The sequence below is a fragment of the Danio rerio genome, chromosome 18 (assembly GCF_049306965.1).
Source record: "Danio rerio strain Tuebingen ecotype United States chromosome 18, GRCz12tu, whole genome shotgun sequence".
Lineage (NCBI taxonomy): Eukaryota > Metazoa > Chordata > Actinopteri > Cypriniformes > Danionidae > Danio > Danio rerio.
In genome coordinates this window covers 18,196,600-18,221,428 of record NC_133193.1, presented here as the reverse complement: position 1 = coordinate 18,221,428, position 24,829 = coordinate 18,196,600, and the positions used below count along the sequence as shown (strand labels likewise).

The 24,829-nt window shown below is 33.4% G+C and overlaps 2 long non-coding RNA genes across 2 annotated transcripts in view; one reads left to right on the top strand and one right to left on the bottom strand.

The window, feature by feature from the left end:
• Positions 1–24,829, bottom strand: part of LOC137488267 (uncharacterized) — a 52,712-nt gene that overhangs the window by 11,897 nt on the left and 15,986 nt on the right. The window contains exon 4 of the long non-coding RNA XR_011010700.2: positions 1,541–1,629. This is a non-coding gene — a long non-coding RNA (uncharacterized lncRNA). The remainder of the gene's footprint in view (positions 1–1,540; positions 1,630–24,829) is intronic.
• LOC141378740 (uncharacterized) lies at positions 10,316–18,078 on the top strand. Its single transcript, XR_012394009.1, has 3 exons — positions 10,316–11,764; positions 11,809–12,092; positions 16,352–18,078. It is a non-coding gene; the product is annotated as an uncharacterized lncRNA (long non-coding RNA).

Here is a 24,829-nt window from a genome sequence, read left to right as displayed (position 1 = left end):
ATACATTTAGATCATTTACTTTAATCATTAGACTGTGAAGAGACTTTCAACCAGCACAACAAAAAATGCTTCTGAAGACAATCACCTACTGCACCTTTAAGCTATAAATATTCTTTAATAGTTAAAAACACCATCTTGAATGCCCAAGAGCAAAAACTATCTAGGTGAACTAACCTTTTAAAATGATTTTTTTTTAAATATATAGTACACATATATTATTTTAATAGTGTTTTCATATATGTTCTGAGCATACATATGTGGATTCCACTTACATACATCAATAAAATCCTGAACAGACTATAACAGTGTCCAGACAGTATGCATTGATTTATCTGCGAAAAATTAAAGAGCTTTTCAACACTGGACACTAAAGCTACATCAGTCAGAACCTGCATGCTTCTGAGAGATGCAGAAGAGCACGGTTTTAGGGATGTTTATCACATCGGCCTGTCTATTAATGACCCGAACCTGATGTTCCAGACCCAGAACGCTATGCCTGATGACGGGCGCTTTTTCAAACCCCTGCCCCGAATTCATCAGCCTCTCAATTGTACTGTTTGCGCTCTTCTGCTACGGTACACATGTGTTTCGCCTTAAGCGAGTGTATTTTTAGAAAGCGGCGGGGAGGTGGCGGACTCTCAATGGTACACATGGGGGCAGAGGGTGATGACTGGGGGCAATTACAAGAAGTGTAATTATATGAGAGCGTGTTGAAGTCCAACACATGATTAATATAAGGAGAATGCAAAACATCCGTATGATGGAATATGATTATGAAGGATCAGCTGATAATTGGTTTAGTCTTTCAAAATCTTGTGTTAAGAGTTCCACGTACATCCAGCATCTTTATTCAGACAGTGGAGTAAATGCCTTTGTTACTCACACATACACACACAGCAAAAGAAAATATTGGAAACACATGGCTGAGTCCTTGTTTCTGTGTGAAGTGGATAAACATTTCAGCGTGCAATGGCGAAAACAACAATGTAAACCAAACGAAAGCTCAGCATTCCTGACTAACATTTAGTTATTTACTTTTATTTCTGGTAATTTGGATGCTTGTAAAAGAGAGATGGGCTTCTCTGTTGTGGTTTGGTTTGCTGTGGGCATTTAAAATCACAGAGGAAGATGAATTCTATGAATTATGACATGGAAAGCAAAGAGAGCAGAGTGGGTCAACATTTGCTCTTTAAATGAGTCATTATATATATTTGACCGGGGCACGTTGTCTCTCATAAAATTAAACACCTGGTTTAGTTCTACATAAAGAGTCAATTCGGATCACTATCATCAAAATGAACAATGAACTACTAGTATAAAAAAATATGTAGGAGAAGGAGGAGCATTGATACAAATTGGCACAAATACTAGCATTAGCATTAGCATTGATGCACTTAACCAAACTTAAAAGTTCATCAAAAGCAGAAGACATGGTTTCTCTACAGTACAATGAGTGTGTGAGAGAGAGAATATTTTTTGAGGCAAAATAAAATAAACAATTGAAAATTAAAATTAACATAACATAAATTGTGTTACTTACGTTTTAGGCCAGTAATATGGTAGGCTACCTTTGCTTTTCCAATGTGAATAGTTCCACATGGTGGCACCGCACAAGCATCCATTGAGCATCTAGGAGGAATAAAAGAGTTGTTTACTACCTGAGCGGACTGATGTTTTTTTTTTTTTTTAAAGAATCATTCGATTAAATGGTTTCTTGATTTTTTAATAAAGCCCTTGTTTCATTTTTGACTAGTCGCTCGTCGCCACCTACTGGCATAATGATGTAATCTTAGGGGTGAAATTTTGATTCTCAAACAAGCCTTTCCTAACTTTTAATAGTAATAATACTTTCAGTTAAGCAAAGAAACATATAATTAAGCACATGTAAAAGGCACAAGTTTCTGCAAATAATATTTTCAGCTTTAAATATGAAATTGCTCACTTTTCTTCAATTTAATGCCTGATTTATCAGCAGTCGGCACAGCGGAATGAACCGGCAGATGGAGAATGGTCTGGACTCAGTGCAGTTGCAATCTGAGCTGCTTGCAATGCTTTTTAATGCCCACCCCTAACCCTCACAATGATGTCACTAGCACCCTTGGGTGCGTTGTGTTTGACATTGCATTTCTGAGATATGCAATCTCAGCTTGCATCTAGATACTATTGGACAGATGCCCTTCCAGCTGCAACTCAGCACTGAGAGTACCATAACAGAACCCCCAGTGCTGGGAAATACCCATACACTCTCTCATTCTCACACACACTTGGGTCAATTTTAGTTTTTTATCAAATTATACCACATCTTTGTACTTTTGGGGGAAACCGGAGCACCCATAGAAAAACCACACTGACAAGGGGAGAAAAGGCAAACTTCACACAGAAATGTCACCTGGCCCATTCCTGACATGACTTGGATCAGAGTTATTTAGCACTAGTAAAACTGATCACAATAAAGCAGCAAATCAGTAATAATCATTATGATTTCTAAAGAATAATGTGAATTGAAGTGATGATGCTGATAATTAAGATTTGAATCCTAGAAGTACATTTAAATATATTCACATAGAAAAGTAGAATAATATTTCAGATATATTTAACCTGTGCCTGATAATGTACTTTTTCATGCCAGTATATATTATAGTATTGGGGTAACATATTACAGTTATGTTAAGTAATGAGTAAAGTAAGGCAGTACTTTTCAAAATTAAGTCCAATTAAGTTTAAGTTACTTTTCAAAATTAAGTTTGAGTTACTTTTTAGTTTAGTTATTCGCTTTTAAAAAATAAATTGCTGATTAAAATCATTGTAGTAATATTGAATCCTGCACGCAATGAGAGAATGCAGGAACATGCAGAAAGGACGATAACAGGGCCTTACATTCCTGTGATGGAAATATTCTCTTTTTTCAAACACATGAAAGAAAAGAGGATTATCTGAATGCACCATGAATTAATAAAACATTAATCATTTCATTAATCTGTATTTATGGCATGTATATCTCTGAGGTCAGGAAGTTCTCTGAAAATAACCTAATCCTACATTCATTTATTATATGCTTTTTCTTTTTTTAAAGGTAAATGAGGTTAGACAGTGTGTTGTTAATTGCAGAGCTCCTCTATTGAAAAAAATTATATATATATATATATATATATATATATATATATATATATATATATATATAAATAACTAAATATATATATGCTTATTTATTTATGTTGTTATATTTTTTAATTGATCGAATGCGTTTTGTAATTGTTATGCATGTTATTTTGTATCTATTTGTTGTAAGAAATATTAGGATAAAAATACAACATTTCAAACTGTTTGATCAGAAGTAATAGATATTACAGGAAAACTTTAAATAAATATTCCATATTAACCAGTACAGCCATTTTCACCATTGATCATATTATGAAGTAATTTGAGCAGCAAATGTGCTACTGAAAACTGGAATAAATTACATAACAATAAAAATAAGTGTATATCATTTAAAACACATTTTATTTTGATAAATATTAGATTTTTTTAAATTATTATTTTGGAATAAATATATACAGTCTTGGTGAGATCTGCGTTTTTCTATTCTACTATATTATTATGTTTTAATACAAATGTTTAAAAGAATTATGAGCAATAAAAGCTTCAACATTAATTAAAAAAAGTTGAGTATATTGGCAAGACCAATTCCTAAATTATACTAGTCCTACTATAACTTTTATCATAATTCAATGAATGCTTTTAACAGACTCAGAAAGTGTGCAAGAAATTATTTTGGGTAGACTCAATAAAAATAGGCAGAGGGGAAACTTAAAGCTATTCACATAATCAGGTGAAGGGACAGTTTTTTTCTGATCTCCACCTTGAGCCTGTCAGCTGCTTTCTGTTTCCTCTCCTTAAAGAAACGGCAATGATGGACACACACACACACACACACACACACACACACACACACACACACACACACACACACACACACACACACACACACACACACACACACACACACACACACACACACACACACACACACACGCTTCCTCTCCTTCTCCCAGAGCAGAATCACACTCTGCTCATCTCTTGTTACCGATCTCCAAATTAACCTGGCCGCTCCCATTCTTTGTTCATGTTTTGCCCCAGAGCGGCAGCGTTTTCAATAAAACTGGGCTCTCAGTTGGACCTAATGAACAGTGAAAAGATCCAGCCCTGCAGTGACAAACACAGAAGCAGTTAAACACTTGACATGTGCTACTTTACAACATGACAAGAGCCAGTGCGGCAGAGAGAGAAATAGGAGGAATATAAGTACAGACAAGTGGTGAACATAAAGGGATAGTTTAGTTTAGTTTAGTTTAGTTTAGTTTAGTTTATAAAGATCTTTCAAAACAGCTTTGGGCTGAACAAAATGTTGTACAAAAAAAAAAAAAATACAAGCAATATAAGATCTAGAAATAGCCTGCTTAATATAGCAGTACAATCGTATCTATAATAGTTTTAAGGAGATGCAGCATTCTGGACCACTTAAAGTCAAGGTGGCTGAGATTTAGAGATGTCATAATATAAAAAAATTGCAGAGATTCAAATAAGAAGTTATGAAAGCATGGATAACTGTCTCACGTGACATTTCAGGCAAAAATTATTATTTTGGAAAGTAAGCTAAGTTGGAAGAAACTTTGACAATGACAAAGGATACACACTCAAAAAAAAACCAACTTATTTAAAATGAATTGAAACCACACAATGCCTATGTTTTTTGTGACAACTTAATTGTTTAATGTTCAATCCACTTAAATTTGTAAAATTGATTACGTTAACCTGAATGATCTGTGTGAGGACAACATGAAGGAATGAAGTTCACTTATACATTTTTACAAATTTAAGTGGATTGGACATAAAACAATTGAGTTTTCCCCCAAAACACTCAAGAATAAGTACAAGTAGTTTGAACAAGCAGCAAAGGTCATTTTTGAGAGCATGCTCATCCAGATGTTTTGACTCAATGACTCCCATATTATTTGATTTCCTGCTATGGTGTCAGTATAGCCACCATTTTCCAACATTCTTCAAACAACCCTCTTTTGTGTCCAACAGAAGGCAGAAACTCATGAAGGTCTGGAACCATTTGACGGTGAGTAAACATAATTTTGGGGTGAACTATCCATTTAACTGAGCAACAAGGCTTTAGGTATAGGGTGGATCTTTTGAAATGCTCTTAAATATGACCTTTCAGTTCGTCTTTTTGTCTCAGCACACAAACACATACACACACTTTCAAGACAGCTTGCAGACATGATCAAACATATCCCTACAACCTCAGCTTTATTGTTGTGTTTCAGCACGGCTCAGTGTACGTGCATCTCCAGCGAGCCCTTAAGAGCAAGAGTTCAATTATAAGGGCATGTTTGTACAGTATCTTAGACACACTATTAAACATTTGACATATATTGTAACTGTAAGGTTGTCTCCCTTCAAGTGGTTTGGCTTGATCATAACAACACTTTAGTGAATGCCTCTTTATCAATTATGCAACCCACACACACACACACACACACACACACACACACACACACACACACACACACACACACACATGTGCACTTTTATCTGTAAAAAGTACGCTTAGTTGTAAACGAATGCACCTAATTTGTATTGTATTGTCTGCTACATTGAAAAAAATAAAAACAAACAACAAAAACATACAATAAAATTAAGTGTTTAATTAATTATTGGTTAAAATTCTAATATCCTTAAAGTTTTGTAAACATTTGCTGCATCTCAATTTGCTTACTATCCATCCTAAATGTTATTCAAAAATAGAATTAGCATGTTCCATCCCATATATGTTGAAAAAAAGTATGCCAAAGGTCCCTGGAGGGTATACTTTTCCTGGTGAACATTGTAAGTGTTTCTGAAATCATACTGCATTTGAATTTAAATGTACTACTAGACTGTTAGAAAAGTATGTTCTATACCAGTTTTTCTCAACTTTTGGGTCGCGGGAACGTTTTCAGTGGGTTGCGGAGTGTGTGGTCAAAAAAACAACAAAAAAATTATTTGTAACTTATTTTGCTTATATTGGACTTTTACTTTGAAATACTTTGACAACCGTACAGTTTGACATGTGAAATTTCATTTAATTATAGCAACAAATATGTCGAAGCGCAAGTATGACCCCGAATATGTACACTGTAAAAAATAAACGTTATTTTACAGGTAATTGCCTTCATTTTTTTTACAGAATTTTACAGTTTTTTTCATTATACAGTAAAATATCTGTTGTTTTACAGATTTGTTCAGTAATAAAAATTCTAACATTACATTTACAGTTATTGCATCTGAAGATTACCATGAGGTTAATAAAGTGAAATAATAGCCTATTGTTTGTAGGCTGCATATAATGCAAGCACTGTAAACTATGTATTTTACTACTTTAACAATGTTGCTATGTGAACTGTGACGATCACCAGTGATTTGGCGGCTGCGGATCGCTGGAAAACTACACACGTTACTTTGCCGAACTACAATTCCCAGCATGCACCTCGCACACCCGGGTTCCTAATTCTAACTGATTACACACACAGTCAGAAGATCGTTTTGAACTGGTTTCAAAAACTATAAACTCAGCACACACAGGCACATCAATTCTGAGTTTTAAACTGTTTAGTGAGCATTACGATGATGTTTCCCTTACCTTGCTGTGTTTGACCCCTTTACTTTGTTATTTTGTTTCCTGTCTTTACGCTTGAGATTATCTGTTTGCACCTGTTTGTTCCTGTTTCAACCTTTAATTGCAAGATGATTCTGTTAATAAACTGCTATTTGATCCTCAACTTTGTTGTGCAGGCGTCCTCATATGACACTAACCTTGTTTTTGTTGTTGAACGATGACCAAATGTGTTATTTGCACAAAAATAAATAAATAAATAAAACAATAAATAAAGAAGTAAAACATTAGATCTATAACAGTTTTGTCTTTTCTCAAGAAAACTGTTTCGGAATTTAGTCATATTTACAGTGTTTTGTGACAACAGCAATTATTTGTACCTAAGCTTTTTTTTCAATCATTCTTTAAAAGTTTTTTTAAAATTTTATTTATTTTTTTCAGTTTTAAAGGTATGTTAAAAGTGAAACATTTGATGGAATATTTAGAGATCTCATGCATATTTATATAAATTATTTTTTATAATTATAACCTGCGTAATTAGAGTAATTATCCTTATAATCACATGAATTAATCTGTATAATTACAGTGATAACCTATATAATTGCAGTAATAACTTTTATAATAGCAGTAATAATCCTTATAAAATTACATTAACAAATCATATATTTACAGTAATAATTTGTAAAATGACAGTAATATTTGTAATTGCAGTAATAATTTGTAAAATGGCAGTAATAACCTGTACAATTACAGTTAAAATCTGTAAAACGTATTCTGTTCTATTCTATTCTATTCTATTCTATTCTATTCTATTCTATTCTATTCTATCCACAGTGATCTGGAATACAGGAGATTCTGGAGCAACAATAAAAAAAAGCATCCAACGCACCCGTATAATCCTGGGGTGCCATACAGTAATTCAACAGCACATAAAACATCACTCCTGAAACAAAGCAAAGGTCTTTCTACAGTGCATTCCACAGCACACATAATCTTTTCCATTGCTTGCTCTTTACTCTATGTTTATAGCATGTCCTTGTGCCCCATAAACAGTTCGAGCAAACAAGCTGCAACGGTTTAAGATGCTTCACATTTTTTGCCTGGTTTTCTGGTCTATGGGGGGTCATTAACTCAACATTAATCAAATGAGAGGGGGAAAAAAGCCTGTGGTCTGATGGGAGGAAATAGCAATGAACACAACAGAGTGCAGTTCTTTGCAGTCAACACGCAACACTGGCGTGTGCTCACTCTTGGATTGGATGCTGTGCCGTGGATGCAGAGAGACTTCGAGAGAGGCTCTAAATAGGAAAAATGTGTCTGCGGCCTCACAGGTTCAAAGGGTTTGGCAATTTGATTTATTCTTTTATTTTCCATGTTGCAATGAAGCTTGGACTGATTTGGGGAAATATCTGCAGGGGTCAGAGGCAAAGCAAGTGGATGAACTTTGGGATATGAATGAAAAAAAATAGACACCTAAAATGAACGCTAATTAATGTGCATTTCCTGTTTACTTTTATTTACTTCCAAGATTTCATTCATAATGATGCATCAAGCTAAATATTTGGCGGCAGTCCTTCACTCACACCCCCTTCAGCCACACACAGCATCTTTGAATCATCAGCAGTGACATCATTGCTGTTCGTGCTTAAACCTGCTCTGATCTGACAGTCTCAGGGCAGAAACTCTTGACAAAGTAATGATGTTAATCCCATGGCAACAAGCTAATCTCATGGCAACTCTCAGTATACTCTTTTTTTGAAAGTTTCTTTACATCAAGAAACATTAGAAAATAGGAAATCAATCAATCAGTCAGTCAGTCAGTCAGTCAGTCAGTCAGTCAGTCAGTCAGTCAGTCAGTCAGTCAGTCTGTCTGTCTGTCTGTCTGTCTGTCTGTCTGTCTGTCTGTCTGTCTGTCTGTCTGTCTATCTATCTATCTATCTATCTATCTATCTATCCATCCATCCATCCACTATAAAAAGCAATAAGTAACTTAACTTAAAAAAGTGTCGATTTTTTATTCATTTTTATTTATTAAGTCGATTCACCTTTTTTTAATGTAATCTAATAGCTTTTTACAGTACGTCCATCCATTTATCCACTATAACAAGCAATAAGTAATTTACTTAAAGGGAGTAAACTCATTGTAACTTGGAACTGTTAAGCTCATCTAACTTAATTAATTAAGTTACATATGCATTTACAAAATAATTTGAAGGAAACAGGCTTATTTCTTTAGTAAAGTCAATCACTTTAAAAGCAATAAGTTTATTCAACTTTTTAATGTAATCTAATCACCTTTCATAGTCCATCCATCCATCCATCCATCCATCCATCCATCCATCCATCCATTATAAAAAGCAATTAGTAAACCCATTGTAACCTGAATCTATCTGTCTGTCTGTCTGTCTGTCTGTCTGTCTGTCTGTCTGTCTGTCTGTCTGTCTGTCTGTCTATCTATCTATCTATCTATCTCTATCAAAACACAGGTGACCTAAAATGACTGCAGATTTTAAACTATTTCTTTATATATTTCGTTGTTACATTAAAACCTTTCTTTATTTAAAATCTGTCAACTTTATGTGTATTCCAATGAATGAGTATTATTTTACACCGCACTGTGATAGAGAAAATACACAAGAAGAAAAATTTTCAAAGAAATTTGAAGAAAAAAATGCTCATCTGTTGTCCTCATATTGGTATATTAGACTCTGTTTTATCAAACATTTACATTCCAGCTGAAACACACGCAGGCACGCACGCACGCACGCACGCACGCACGCACGCACGCACGCACGCACGCACGCACACACACACACACACACACACACACACACAGCGCTTGATCTTAGATTCCAGTTTTGTTTTTCATATTCCATTTAAAATGGATGTAAATCAAATGCAATTATCTCACGGGCCGTGGGGGGTGAAGTAATTATTTTTGCGATTACAGAGGACTGTTATGAATTAAATTAGCCGGCTCGGAGAATGTTTAACAAACATTAGAAGGATAAAAACCGCTCCATCTTACTAAACATGGCACATGATTGGCACCATTACTAACATAACATTTATCCTTCACTGATAACTCTCCTGTTCGCAAACATGAAATTTGCAGTTTTCAATCTGTGCTTAATGAATAAATAAGACGTCATAATTTGTCTGTATTTACAAAAGTTATGTTATATACAACAAAGTTTCCACTTTATTGTTTAAAAATAAACTTTCTTTAAATAAAATGAAAAAATTGACTATTTAAACTATTGACCTTATTCTTCACATACGAGCAGGCGCAGCCATTTAAAATTTTTTGGATCGAGACTTCCTGCCCCATCCACTTCTATTCATTTTTAGACATTAAAAACAGCTTGTTATGCCGCTTGATGTTGCAAACTGATGTTTTCTTATTATGTATTCTACTTTGTTGGTATAGTCATGAACACACTTATTTGTAGAGGAAGTAGTTTGACTGATTCTTCTGCCGTTTATTATTCCAAGTCATTTTTCCCATATCGGCAACTGAATCGGAAATTCAATTGTAAAAATGAGCGCACTCCCGCATTGTTGAATAAGGTTTAATAGTTAAACTGGATTACATTTTTTCACCCTGGACCACAAAACCAGCCGCAAGGGTAAATTTTTTTTATTTATTTTTTAAATTTAGTTTAAATAATAATAACTGAAATAAAATTTCCAAGAATGTATGGTTTGTTAGAATAGGATTAAATTATTTGAAAATCTAGACTCCTATTCTAGATTTAAACCTACATTTTTGAAAACAAAAACCTTTACTGATCAAATCGCCTTTAAAATGTCTAAATGCTTAACTTAACTACAAATTACTTAAAAGTGTGTAATCTCATTGCCTTATAAGCAATAAATTTACTTTACTTAAAAAAGTAAGTCCCAATGCAACAAAGAACTGTTTTGTAGACCTAACTACATTTTGTATAATTATACACATAGTTAATTTACTTTAATAAATTTTTCATTAATTTTAAGGACACGTTTGGAATTTTTTTTAAATAAAAAGTCAACTAATTGCATATTACAGTGTAATCTTTTTAAAGTGCAAATATTTGATATATTTACCATAGTAAATGTACAAAATATCTCAATGGAACATGATATTAATTTAACATTCTAATCATTTTGTCAACAATTTTTTTTTACCCATTGGCTACTGCCAAAATACACCTGTGCAACATAAGACTGGTTTGACGATGAATCATAAACAGTCCTGACTTTAGATTAGGTCACAAAACTGCATGAAGTTGTGTTAATAAAGCAATTATTAACATAAAGAGTAGCATTACTATATTCCTGAATAATAAGATACATAAATGTTGATTTGAATAGTTTTTTAATCATCTACTAGCTCGTTCTGAATGATCTTAAAAACCACCAAGTACTCTTAAATACACATAGCTTGTAAATAATGGAATATTTCATTTAGTTGCAAAGTTTGGTGTAATGCGTTCCACAGTAACGCTTTAATGTATTCTTATTACATTTTTGAGGAACACAGTAATGTATTTAATAACATTTCAAATTTGTGTCATTTGATTTAAGTTGCTAAAGTCAGTGTAATGGTGTTACTCACATTACAAATAAAGTAATCAGAAGAAAAAAAGTGCGTTTTCTGCTGCAATGTCAGTTAATATGCATGTGCTTTTAAATAGCTGGAGAACGCAAGCTGAAATGGCTGCTGTCGAGATCACTTGCTTCGTCAAGTGCAAATACAGACATTACTTTGATTTCATTGAGCTTAAAAACTAAAATATTGCTGTGAAATGCAGTCCAGTATCTAAAGAACTTTCTGCTACTTTTAACTCGACCAGCACCTTGTTCAGCACTAAAAAGCATCCTACAACAATACTCATCACCAAAAAAACACCGGTGCTCAAAATCACCGTGGCAAAACTCAGCTTAAAGCTAAAGCTACAGGCTAAATAAACTTTTGGTGCAGGATCGGGAGTGAAGGTACCTTCTGAATGTAAAAAGAAGTGTAGCTCCTTATGGGGCTGTTCACATATCACGTCTTTTGCGTGCGCTTTCATATTTGGAGCCGGACCGCATATGGCATTTCCTAAAACCGTGAGTCACGTGACAAGAACTGACGATTCATACTTTGGAATATACACATTTAGGTAGACTAATTACCTCAGACAAACACTGCAGTGCTTTTTCATCTGGATGTCAGTGGTTACAGGTATCCAGTTTTCTTCTAAATGTATTTGTTTGTGTTAAAAAAAAGACCAACAGGATTGGAACAAGTGAATGATGAGATAATTTTAAGTTTGGAGCAAACTCTTTAAGTTTTTTGAATATGTCAAACTGCTGTGATCAACCAATTCTAATGTTTTTGAGTGAAATTACTGAAAGAGCTGCAATTTTTTTTTTTTGTATTTTTAAGGTATATTTTGCTTTAAAGGTTCAGGACACCCTGGAGAACTTTTTTTTATATATTAACAGATTTGTGTGTTTTGAGCATAAGTTAAGACAATGTTAGCACCTCTCAGCTTTAATTGTGGGGGAAACTGGATAATTTTGAGCTTTTGTCAGCTAATTTCAGCTTCCGGGTTTAAAATGATTTTTGGGGCGGGATCAAAATCGGCGACGTAGCGAAGTACCGTTTCCTTATCTTATGATAAGAGCCGGCTGCTTAATTATTCATGAGAGCATGACAGCACGCGCTTTCCGAAGTCAAGGCAGATGCAGACCTGCCAGACCAGTGCCAAGCTCAAGCTGTGAGACACGGACCCACGGGCACACAGTAGCCGTTTATGAAGGCTCAAATGTGTTTGTTTCCATGATCCACGGGGTTTGTTGCATGTTTTTCCCCGCAATCCTGTCAGGGCCGATCATACAGCAAAGCTGTGTTTGTGATGCAAGCATTTTTGTCGGGAGAGCAGCACGAGAATTGGAGAATGGCGGATGTTGTCTTGTATCAGGAGTTCATTCACATTCAGACACATGGCCGTGCTGCTGTGTTTGCCTAAATCCTCCAGATTACCAGGGCTAATGGTTAAAATAGACAGGTCAGGAGACCTGCTCCACTGAGTCGGCATTTAGATCTATAATTTAGACCCGGGGATTGAGGGAGAAATCCTCATTTATACACTGTTAGACCTTACCGGGCGTTTTTACAGTAGAATACTGGCAACACTGTTGCCAGTTACTCACTGTAAAATTTTGGTTACAGTAAGTAACTGGCAACAGTGTTGCCATTTAATTACTGTAACTGAACCATAACAGTGAGTGGCTGGCAACAGTGTTGCCAGTTATTTACTGTAACCGAACCATTACAGTGAGTAGCTGGCAACAGTGTTGCCAGTTAATTACTGTAATAGAGCAGTAGTGGTAACTAACTGGAAACTGTGTACAGTTAATTACTGTACTGTTACAACTCACAGCATTATACTGCATACACATTAATAGTATGTCATAGTCTTACTAAAATTAATTAGTATTCGTATCTGTTATTAAAAAAAAGAAGGCATAAAAATTTAGACAAATGTATTTTATTGTTTTGGCTGCAAACAAATATACAACATAAAATATATAACAAAATTAAGAAATCAGCAAATATAAATATCATCTTACATATTACAGGTCTGCACAGTAAGGCTGCGGTCACACTAACGTTTGAGCATGCAAAATTCTGTCATACGGCACTGCGAAAAGAAGTGGGATTAAACAAAATAATTAGAGATTGAAAAAGCAAGCGACTGGTCCATAGTTTAAATTTTTGTTCAGATAGGTCATGTTTTGATCTTTGATTGGTCTCAAGCAATCTCATGATGTGATTTCGCAGGTCAGAGATCTCCAAGTTTGAACTTTCCAATGCTACGAACAGTGGCATTTTTCACATGAGCTATCATTCCAGGTCTGCAGCATTCACATGCGTATGAATGGAAGTCTAAGGGGAGAAAAGTGCAGTGTGACTGGGACTTTAAGCTGTACCTCTAATTGAACACACCTGCTCAAACTAATTAAGGCTTGTTAGAAACCTACAGGTAATGTTGAAGCACGGTGTGAACTAACACACACGCACACACACACACACACACACACACACACACACACACACACACACACACACACACACACACACACACACACACACACACACACACACACACACACACACAGAAAGTGCTGCAGTAAAATGTGTTTCTGTCTCCTCAATGCTGACCATGCAAAAAAAAAAAAAAAAAACTAAACAGCAAAATACACAAACTATTTATTTTATTTTTTAAAGTTTCAAATAATTAAAAAATAAGCATATGAAAAGAACACACACATACTCTTAGGCAGATATTGTGTCAATTCTCAATAAAAAGTTTAAAATAATTATAAAAAACTAAAACAAAGTCGGCAACACCAAAAATCCAAAGGATCCAATCTTTTATTGTTATAATTATTATCTACTTTAAAATCTCATGACCACAAACTTTTCTGTTGTTTCTAATATAAATTCATAGGTGGAAACACTGCTCTGAAAAATACTTAGCAACAAACTCACAACCTGGGACCTGACAGTGGAGCTTTTGTGTGTGGATGGTTATTTGTATCATATTTTTTGTGATTCCCTGTGATGATTTCTGTGTACATGTTACCTTACTGAGGTGATGGAATTTTTGTTTTTTATGTGCATAAACTTTTAGCATCTGTACAGTATTGCAATATGCAATATCCAATTAATAAATATACTTAAAAGCGAGGAGAGGCTAACAATGTAGCTTTCAAGTACACAGTTCAAGATAACAACAATATAACTTAAAACACAGCCTTATTTTAGAAACCCTCAAAAACATTTTGACACAATTTTCCTACTCACTGTAGATTCTTATTTAAAGCCTAAAACATCAGACTCTACATCTGAATTGATAGACAGAGAATAGAGCGCAATCAGCAGTAAACAAATCAAACACCCGACTCCCTTAAAGGGCCAGCATTTTCTGAAAACTTTTTCTAATACCTTTGGGTTTAGAATAAGACAGCCTGTGGGAGTGTGGTGAGGCCTAAATCATTGTCTTCTGCCTTTAAAATGCACGTCTCTATAAACAGCAACATAAAGCATCAGAGTAAATGGGACAGTAATGGTTGAACAGTAATTTGCCATTTATTGTCACAGTACATAAAGTAAATTACTGTAATTTATCCTTTGCATTACACAATTTTATACAAACTCTACTCCTTTTACAGTAAAATACTGTTTCCTTTCATTACAGCAAAACACTGACTATTTTGCAGTTATTTACTGCATAATCTACAGGGTAAGACTGCAGTTAAGCTTTAACCCTAATTAAGCACACCTGATCAAACTAAATCTAAAGGTAATGTGTTGAAGCAGGGCTGGAACTAAATTCTGCTGGGCTGCAGCCCTCTAGTAGTTTGACACCCCTGGAGCATAGCATATTTTCAAAGCAACTGCCTACATTTATCACAATTATGCACAAAAACAATTAAAATATGCAAACTTCATCCATAGGAAAAAAATTATAATAAATAATCTGATCCTCATGTCGTTCCAAATCTGTAGTAATAATAAAAAAACACAAAAATTACATGATTTATACATTTATTTAGGACAGCCTTTATACTATACTGTTAATGCCACTTTTACTTACTTTAATTTAAGTTTTCCAAACAAATTCATTGAGTCTCTGCAAAGATGTATGTACGTGCTGTTTAAGATTTTTATTTTAAATAACACATTTTTACTAGTCATTAAGCAAAATACTAATATTCAGTTGAAAGTGCAATTTAAAAGCTGAACTATAGGTTAAATTAGGCAAATTAGACTAATTATAGAAACATAAACAAAGTTATAAGAATTATTATGACAATTTCTTTGCTCTGTGTGAATATTTTTGCCTTTAAATGCATTTCATCCATATCTTATGCTTAGCTTTTAATGATCTCTGTGGCATTGGTTGACTCCTGATACTCAATATTAAAACATAAAAGAAACCAAAGAAAACACATGGCTGCAGTGAAATTCAGCTTATCATCAATGCAATGTCCCACTCTCCCCTCAATACTGACCATTCACATATCAAAACTGAACAGTAAATAAATATAAATATATAAAATTATATAATAAATATAAATAGCAACATAAAGCATCAGAGTAGATGGGGCAGTAATTGATCAGTAATTTACCATTTATTATGACAGTAAATATCTGTAATGGGTACATAGAGCAAATTACTGTGATATATTCTTTGCACTACAGAATTTCATACAAATCCTGCTTCTTTTACAGTAAAATACTGTTTCCTTTCATTACAGCTAAACACTGGCTATTTTACAGTTATTTACTGCATAATCTACAGTAAGGGTTAACAGGGTAGTGTTTACATGAACACGATTATCTTTATAATGATATAAATTGTGGTTGTCTGTATATAAAATTACGAATAACAAATATAGCAGGGCATTAAATTACTGTTTATTTCTTTGCATTTTAACTTTGTAAACTATAAACTCATGCGTCTCCTCACGGTTTGTCTCAATTTGTGAGCTAACTGACATCAACAGTTATTCGCTCCCCTTCTCCCCTGCTGGCCACGCCCACTCCTGCCCGATGCTCGCGGAGCTCCACGCCCATTAATCATGCATCTTTTGAAAAAATTCTGGAGTAGACTTTAACCGAAAGTGGGGGGTGTCATGGCCCTTTAAAAGTAACTTCAAAGTAAAGTAATTAATCTGATTAGTTACATTAAGTAATTAGTAATGTAATCTGATTACAATGAATCCATTACTTTTTAAAGTAACTTACCCAACACTGTTTAGTAGTGAAAAATTAATCAACAAAGTGTGAAAGTACAATTATTAGGCACATTATGAATTTTCTTATAAGTCTACAACACAGCATTTGTAGCTGTTTTATAATTGCTGACTAATGTCTAATAATATAAAGTCATTGCTTAACAAATAATTGATTAACTATTTGTTAATGCCTATTTAATTATGTATAGTGTGTAATTATTATAAAGTGTAACAAAAACTTGAATAAAATGTACACATTTAATACATGTGAGAACAACACTATCGTTTTTTGATTCTTTGACTCACAGGCAGCTCTAAACTAGTGTGATGTGCTTTAAACACAGATAGAAGGCATCTTGTCACATGCCTGAAACTCTTTTGCAATGTTTGAATGGGTTTTCAAATGCCAAATGGGAACAGTCACAAGTCCATATTTCACAGGATTTATTGCTTTAACTCACACAACTCTCCTTAATCATTATTAAAAGCATTTCAAAATACCCCCGAGGAAATATCATCTACCTGTTGAAGGAATCCTACATATTTACTTGAAAAATCCAACCACATAACCGTAAAAAAGCAGAACTGAAGATGACAGTGCTTTTAATCATTACCACAATAAGGCGCTTCCAGAGACACATAACATTCTCCGGACTATTTCTGGCTAAATATAAATTGTCTTTACAATACCCTTTGGACCCGGTGGAATGAAGGTCTAATTCGAACCAGAGGGTATGGTATCGGGGTGTCAGATGTTCCCCCCCGTCTCTCTGTTGTCGTTCACAGCTGTATTCCCATTTACCAGTCGAACTCTATAAAATATGGAATGATTACAGCTGTTGGTAAATGTATCACGTTATCGTTGTGTTATAGTGATTCATCAGCAGATGAGTCAGTTGTTGTGCTGATTTTGTTTGTCAGGCTGTTTATTTTGTTGCTGTTGCTACATTCAGAACACAGATATATTTGTAGGATTGTTGCGGGGAATATGATACAGATGAGTCCGGTTTTGGGATTAGGGTGTGCAGGTGTTACGGTTACTGCTTACTGTTTGTCTGTGCGTGTGTTTGCGCATTACTATGGAAACCCATACCAATTACTGTTTATGCGCCGATCACACCCAGTCTGCTCAAGTTATTAAAAGTCAAATCAACAAAAAGGGTATAATTTGATTCTCAACTCAGCTAAAACATAAGTGAGGCTAAACCAAAACTCAGATTTAAGTTTATTGGTACTGATTAACACCTTTTTTTTTGTTGTACACGTTTACATTTGTTGGCATGACAAGAATTTATAATATTTCGACACTCTTGGACATCCAAAAGGAGGATTTTACAGTGATGCAACAGAAAAACTTTTTTGGCTCCTTTTATTTCTTCAAAAAACCATGTTCGAAGAACATTTTCAAAATGTATACCAATAAATGCTGTAAACAGAAAACATCTAAAAACATTTCTGTTTTATTGTATTAATTTTATTGAATCTATTTGCACTTTTGCAGATTTCTAACATTAAATTTTTCTCTTATGCATTAAGCCAAATCATTTTATTTGTCTTCACAAAGGTCCTTGAAGAACTTACCTAAGAATCTGAGAATCTTTGTAGCAAACTTATGTGTGTGTTGTTTCCACAAAACAACCATTCATTTGTGTTGTGATTTATTTTCATTTGTTTACATTAATTTATATTTAATAATTTAATCATTTGGTCATTTATATAATTATCCTTTTATTGATCATTAGTTAATGATTTGATTAATATTTGTCATTTGTATTTTATTATTACTATTTTACTATAACTATTGCTTTATTATTATTTAATTTGTGTGGACACTTGTTTTTATGAGTAAGAGATAGGAGAGTTTCTCCATTTTAAGTTCTGTATTGCTTCTGGATAATGTTGTGAAGCAGAAATTTCCATTGTTGTTGCTTGTGGTATAATAACACTTGATGGATTTGTCTTAGACAGACGATGTCTAAGCATTAAATCATACACAACTAGGAATATTCAATAAACTCTGCTCTCTTTATAATAATTACTTCGTCTCTCGCTTTCTCAATCAACTCCTATATTAATAGGAGATCATTAATTCAGTTGAATACTAGTTAACAGGTGTGGGTTTTTGGCCGGCTCCGCTGCCTTGTTGTCTGGATACCCAGAAAAACAGACATTTCCTGTCAGGATCTGGCGTCGGGGATAAATCTTATTTATCTGGCATGAAAAAGGTGATCTAACATCCTTTTATTAAACATTTCCTCAAATAACCATTTTAAAGTTAAGAACATTTTCAAAATATAAACCAATAAATTATGTAAATGAAAAACAACTAAAAACACTTTTTTAACTGTATTAATTCTATGGAACTGAAATCTATTTACACTTTTTCTTTCACTTCTGCTGACTTCTAACTTTTTTTTTTGCAGGCATTGAACTAAAAAACTTCACTTACAAACACAAACTTTGCATTAGGAATGTTTTTTACAGAGATGTTATATCTATATTCTCCATATCATTTGATTTATTTGATTTCACACGTTATTCTTGAAATCATGGTGATTTTCCAAGCCTTTTATTTAAGAAAAAATTCCAAAACCCAAAATTTAAAATCCATAAAAATTCCATCAAATCAACTCTTTCAAATACAGCTTTTCTCAATACTTGATATTTATTTTCTGTACAAATAAGCATCAGAAATAACTAGGCCCACACGGAATCTGCGCGCGCAGAATTCCGCAGATTTTCGCAGATTTTCGCAGATTTCTGTAGATTTTTAGCCCATTATTAATTCTATTTATTTACATGAGTAAATGTGTAAATATGAATTTATTGAGTTTTTATTCTGTAATTGATTACTTTTTATTTAATATATTAAGGTTTTAGTTATGATACTCCGCTGGATATTCCAAAAATAATCACGCAGAAATCCGCAGATTTTAACCAAAATTCTCAGCAGAAATAGCAAAAAAACATCCGCAGATTCCGTCTGGCCCTAGAAATAACCCTTCCCCCTGAATTGCCACAGCTAAAAACATATTTTGAAATGTTCAAAATATTTACATGTTCATCTCAGATGGTCACATGACATTCAGAAAAACAAATAAAATATTTGAGTGTTATAAAGTGATTTATTTGAATTAAACAGATTTTTGTTTTTATTTACATTGTTATGACCAAATGAATTATTTTCACAAACCCACAGAAAAACAAAGACCTAAAATTATGTTTATAATAACAAAGAATGGAATGCATTTGAAAAAATAATCAAAAAGACAAACACGTCAGGTCAAAAGTATTCTATAAGCAATCAAGAAGTAATCTGATTACATTACCTAAAATGTATAATCTATGTTAATAATTACAGTTTTTATCATGTATTTGGAATTTAGAAACGGAATGCAGTTTGTAATCTACCCAGTCTCTTGCAAACATATGTGCAAATCCAAATGTTGTCATAGCTCCATATATTCCCAAAAGCACATAGTCATTAGTTTGCAAGACTGAAACAGTTAAGAGGTCTCCCGTCTCCTCGCTCTGACTCTAATAAGCAGTGCCTTTCTCTGGCACAGTGTCAGAAAATGGCACGAGCCGACAGATCCCCCCCCCCCTCCTCTATTACTGCAGGCTATAGGCTGATCCACCGCCAAACACACGGATGGATGACTGTATGCAAAGCAACACAACGGAACAAACTGTTGAGTCAACACAGAATTTTCACACCAGAAGAGATGACAGTCAAGACGCAAATATGTATAGTAAATTAAAGTGAAACAAATACTGATATTTTGATGGTGCCCTTTAAACATTCTGTTGACTAAGGCTTTGTGATGTATTTTTGTCTTATCCCAATTTTATACAAGTGCAAAGAGGGTCTAAAATTTATTTGAAAGTTTTTCTAGTTTGCACCACTTACATAGGCAGCAAATATGCATTCTTTTGGATCACTTTAATTGTGTAAATGCTCTTGATGTTGAATGCTTTTCCCCTCTTGATTCTTACACTGCAATAAGAGTACAGTTAGTATTGGCATAGAAAATAGCAACTTTAAATTTTCTGTTGGGCAGTGAAATTAATTAAATAAAGGAGTTCCTTAGACTCACATGTTTTAATAAAAGTTAATTGAACTGAATAAAAACAATTTAGGTGAACTGAATTCCTAATCATTCAGATTTCTAGTTCCCAGCATGCTTTCTGTCAGACTGAGAAATAAATGTAAAAAAAATATAAATGTTACTGTAGGGACACATGATTTTGAATTTTATGTTGTGTTGTAAAACTCCACTAACTCAGATTACAGATCCAGTTAAGTGCACAAAATTTAAATGATTCAAGTAAATAACAATTAATATAAGAAATGTTTTTTTTAATTTATATATTTTTGTAAGAAAATACTCTATACAACAAAGTTATTTAACAAATTATTAATTATTAATTAATTATTTAACTGAATTAAGGCAGTAAGTTTGTGCAATTTAATTAAGTAAACTTGATGTTAAACAACATAAATGGTACAATTTCAAATGATCATAACAAAAATAATTTACTTTAAAAAGGCAAACTTTTGATGGGTTTTGCAATAACCTGAAGCTCAAAATTTTATAAAAAATGTGCAACAAATATTCTAGTATCTAGTGCGTTGTGAGTTGTAAAGTTATTTTAATCAAATTTGCCATTGTTCATGGCTTCATGTTGCAACGCCTAGTAAAAAAATTGGATATGAACTCTGTGTAAGTATTTCCAAAGATCATGTTTATATTTATTCTTATCTAATGTAAGTGCAGCTCATTCTTTTTCATATACATATTTTGTTGTGCACTAAAAAAATTATTATTATTTTGCTTCATAAGCTGAATCAACACAATCCTTGAGATTTTATTTGGACAACTTAATTTTTTATGTTCAATCAACATAAATTTGTTAAGTTAACGTAATTGGTTTGTATTGGGACAACATGAATGAATTGTGTGCATGGAACCCTTCATTTCTTGCAGTGTAGGGTCAAAACTTTGACATCCTATTTTGGTGTATGCAACAAATTTAAAAAGATTTTATTAATTTAGATCAACTGAGATGATCAAGACTTTTTCTACTCATTGTATCTGCATAAATTATAATAATATTAAAAGCAAGAATAAACAATAAACAGAGATTTATGGTTTTTTGGGGAGTTTAACAGCAGAAATTGAACAATGCAAAATAACATGGTCGTCGTTGTATAAAATAATTTCAAAATATAAAATTGAATAATATCTTTGTCTTTTAATCTTTAACAATCAACGTAATCTTGCGATGTGACTATTGCGGATACACACATTGTGATATTGATGCTTAAACGGTATATTGTTCATCCCTAATACACACAAAACACTTAAATGCAAAGTGTCTACCTTAATGCATAAAATACTATTTAAAAAAGTAAAAATACTGATGAAATAATATTCCATCAGCATTCAGTCTAACAAATATATTTATGCTAAAACAAACGATGCGCTTCTACTGACCTGTACTTATTAAAGAATAAAGAACAGTAGTTATTTTTTTATTTAAATAAATGTTGTGTCAATAAATATCATAGAATGGACAACTAATCTTTAAATCCTATTTTTAGTCTTTCTAATTAAATGATTCTTGTTCTAAATATCCGCAACAAAAACAATTGTTACACAAAATGGCATTTTAGGTTTCTTGTATAATGATACATTCCAATTAAATGCAAAAAAAAAAACAAAAAAATTTAATGCCTAAAACTGCTTTGACCAACAAATCAACACAATGCCAAAAACTGCATAGCACACAGAACATTCCTAAAATGTTCCATGGCTGAATCAGAAAACGACTGCTGTACAAAACAACTCTGTGCACCTCAGGCATCTGTAAAAAGAGTCCTTTAAGAGTTAAATACATTCAGCGCTGCAGCTTGCCATTCATTTGACTTCTGACACCAGAGTCACTATAAATGCCACACATTCCATACGCACAATGTAATTCTGATTGGACACACATGTTCTAACAGTATCTGCTGTCTCATTTCAGCCAAATCATATCTCGGGGATAAACAAGATGCATCTACAGCTACGTTGCATTTCGAAGCAATCATAGCATATTATTGTAATGACTGAAAAATAGCCACTAAGCACATGTTTTGCATTTCAAGCGTACATGTGCAATGCAGCTTTTTAATTACAAGATGACCCCACCTGACTCTATAAACTCACAGTTTCAAAGCCTGTCGGATTAGACGATGGATGAAGGGGGAACCACAAATGTTTTCCCAATTACATATTCCTATTTTATTAAAATGAACAATGAGTGCAGAGTCATGTGTGGTTTTAAAAACATCTTTTACTGTCACGATGCGTTCTAGTTGATGCTTTTTAAGGGCTAATAATTAAAAACTGGTATTATCTGTTATTATTTAGTCACCTTCATGCCGTGCTATTAAAGCGTTTCGGAGCTGCAGTAAACAGTCAGTAAACATGCACTACCTGCAAAAGTCTTGTCGTCGATCCCAGTTGTAAAATCAACAAACAATAACTTGACCACTTGACAGAAGGTAGACTTTTCTGATGAATCATCAGTTGAACTGCATCAAAATAATCACAAATACTGCAGAAGACCTATTGGAACCCACATGGATGCAAGATTCACACAAAAATCTGTCAAGTTTGGTGAAGGAAATGATTATGATTTGGAAATACATTCAGTATGGGGGTGTGCGAGAGATCTGCAGATTGGATGGCAACATCAACAGCCTCAAGACATTCATGGTGCCCATAACATTACAAACCAAAGGAGAGGCAAATTCTTCTAATCTAGAGGCCTTTGCCTTTCATATATGACACTTCTGATACCAAATGATCAACTAAAAGACAAGTTATTATTTGTTGTTCCTAAAACTTGGATAGTCGACAAGACTTTTGTCAGGTAGTGTATTCAGATGAAGCTTCTGAAAAAAAAAATCATAGATGTTGTAGTCCTAATGAATTTAGCATAATGTTGATAAAATCTTCTCTGGTGGTAGTGTAATATTGCTGCTAATTTTGCTAATATTTAATTAATATCCAATGTTGTTTACTCTTGTAATTAATATTTTGCTTTCTAACTAATATTTTGTTTCACAAAAAAAGTTCAGTAATGCCATTATGAAAAGACATTATGCTATAAAAAGTGAAAAAAAAAAAAAACTTTTACATGTAAAAAAAAATGCTTGACTAATTATCTTTTTATAATATTTAAAAAAACTATTTTAATAATAATCTTAAATTATTTAATTATCTTTTTTTAACTATTTTAAATATTTTTTTATTTACATTTATAGCCATTTTTTAGAATTACAATAACAATTTTATATATAAATAGATTTTTTTATTCATTTATTTGCTTTATAATTTAACAGGCTAGTGTGATGAAAATGTTATTAAAATGTTACATGTAAAATCTAAAAAAAAATTCCTTGACTAATTAGCTTTTTAATTGGTAATTTTTAAGGCTTAATTTGACATCAGTAACTGAATTTTGCTAAATTAAAGAAACAAAAATACCTAACAAAAGTTGGATTTTGTTGTTGGAGCTGTAACTATTTGTTTTGTCCAAAACGTGATCTAATGTTTGGACAACAGTGAGCTCTATTGGCTATTTTTTGATTGTGTACAATCTCGGTTTTACAAAAAAAAAAAAAAAAATCAGGATGATTTAAAAAACCTGTTTTGAACATTCCCAAAAGTGAATTCCTATCTTTCAGAAACGTAAACAACCTGACCTTTCGACATCAAAAAACAAACTTAATCCCAAAGTGACCATGGGTTTACGTGCACTAAATAAACAGCCCTGAAATTCTGAAGTGCTGAGTCAAAACTCATCTGGAGGAGCGAATTCAGTCACGGATCATAAATAAAGGGCAGAATTGGATTAAATCAAGATGTGAACAGGGAATGCGGTCACAGATTAAGAATGAGGAATAGTAAAGGGACAGTTAACGCAAAGCAGATTATGAAGTAAGTGCTAAAAATAATTCATCCGCACAAACCTCATCGTCGCAGAGCAAGTGCGAATGAAACCACCCCCTGGTGTCCAACGCAGGCCAAGCAAACCATCAATCATTTGTGTTTTCAACAAACAAGAATATATTATTGGCAACAGCTCGCACATATTTTAATCCAACATTTTATGGACAAACGGACCATAGCAGGGGTACACAATACACAATGCATTTGATGAGTTTGGTATCTGATCTGATTTAACACGTAGTATCTGGTTGTTTAGCACGTTAGCTTTAGTCATGTGTTGGATTGACGAAGGAAATCAAAGCAGAGAGATTTAAAAAATCGAGTTTCTGACACTGAATTTAGCAGATCTCCATCTGTTTTGCTGGAGCTCTGATGAAGCTGTCCCTGG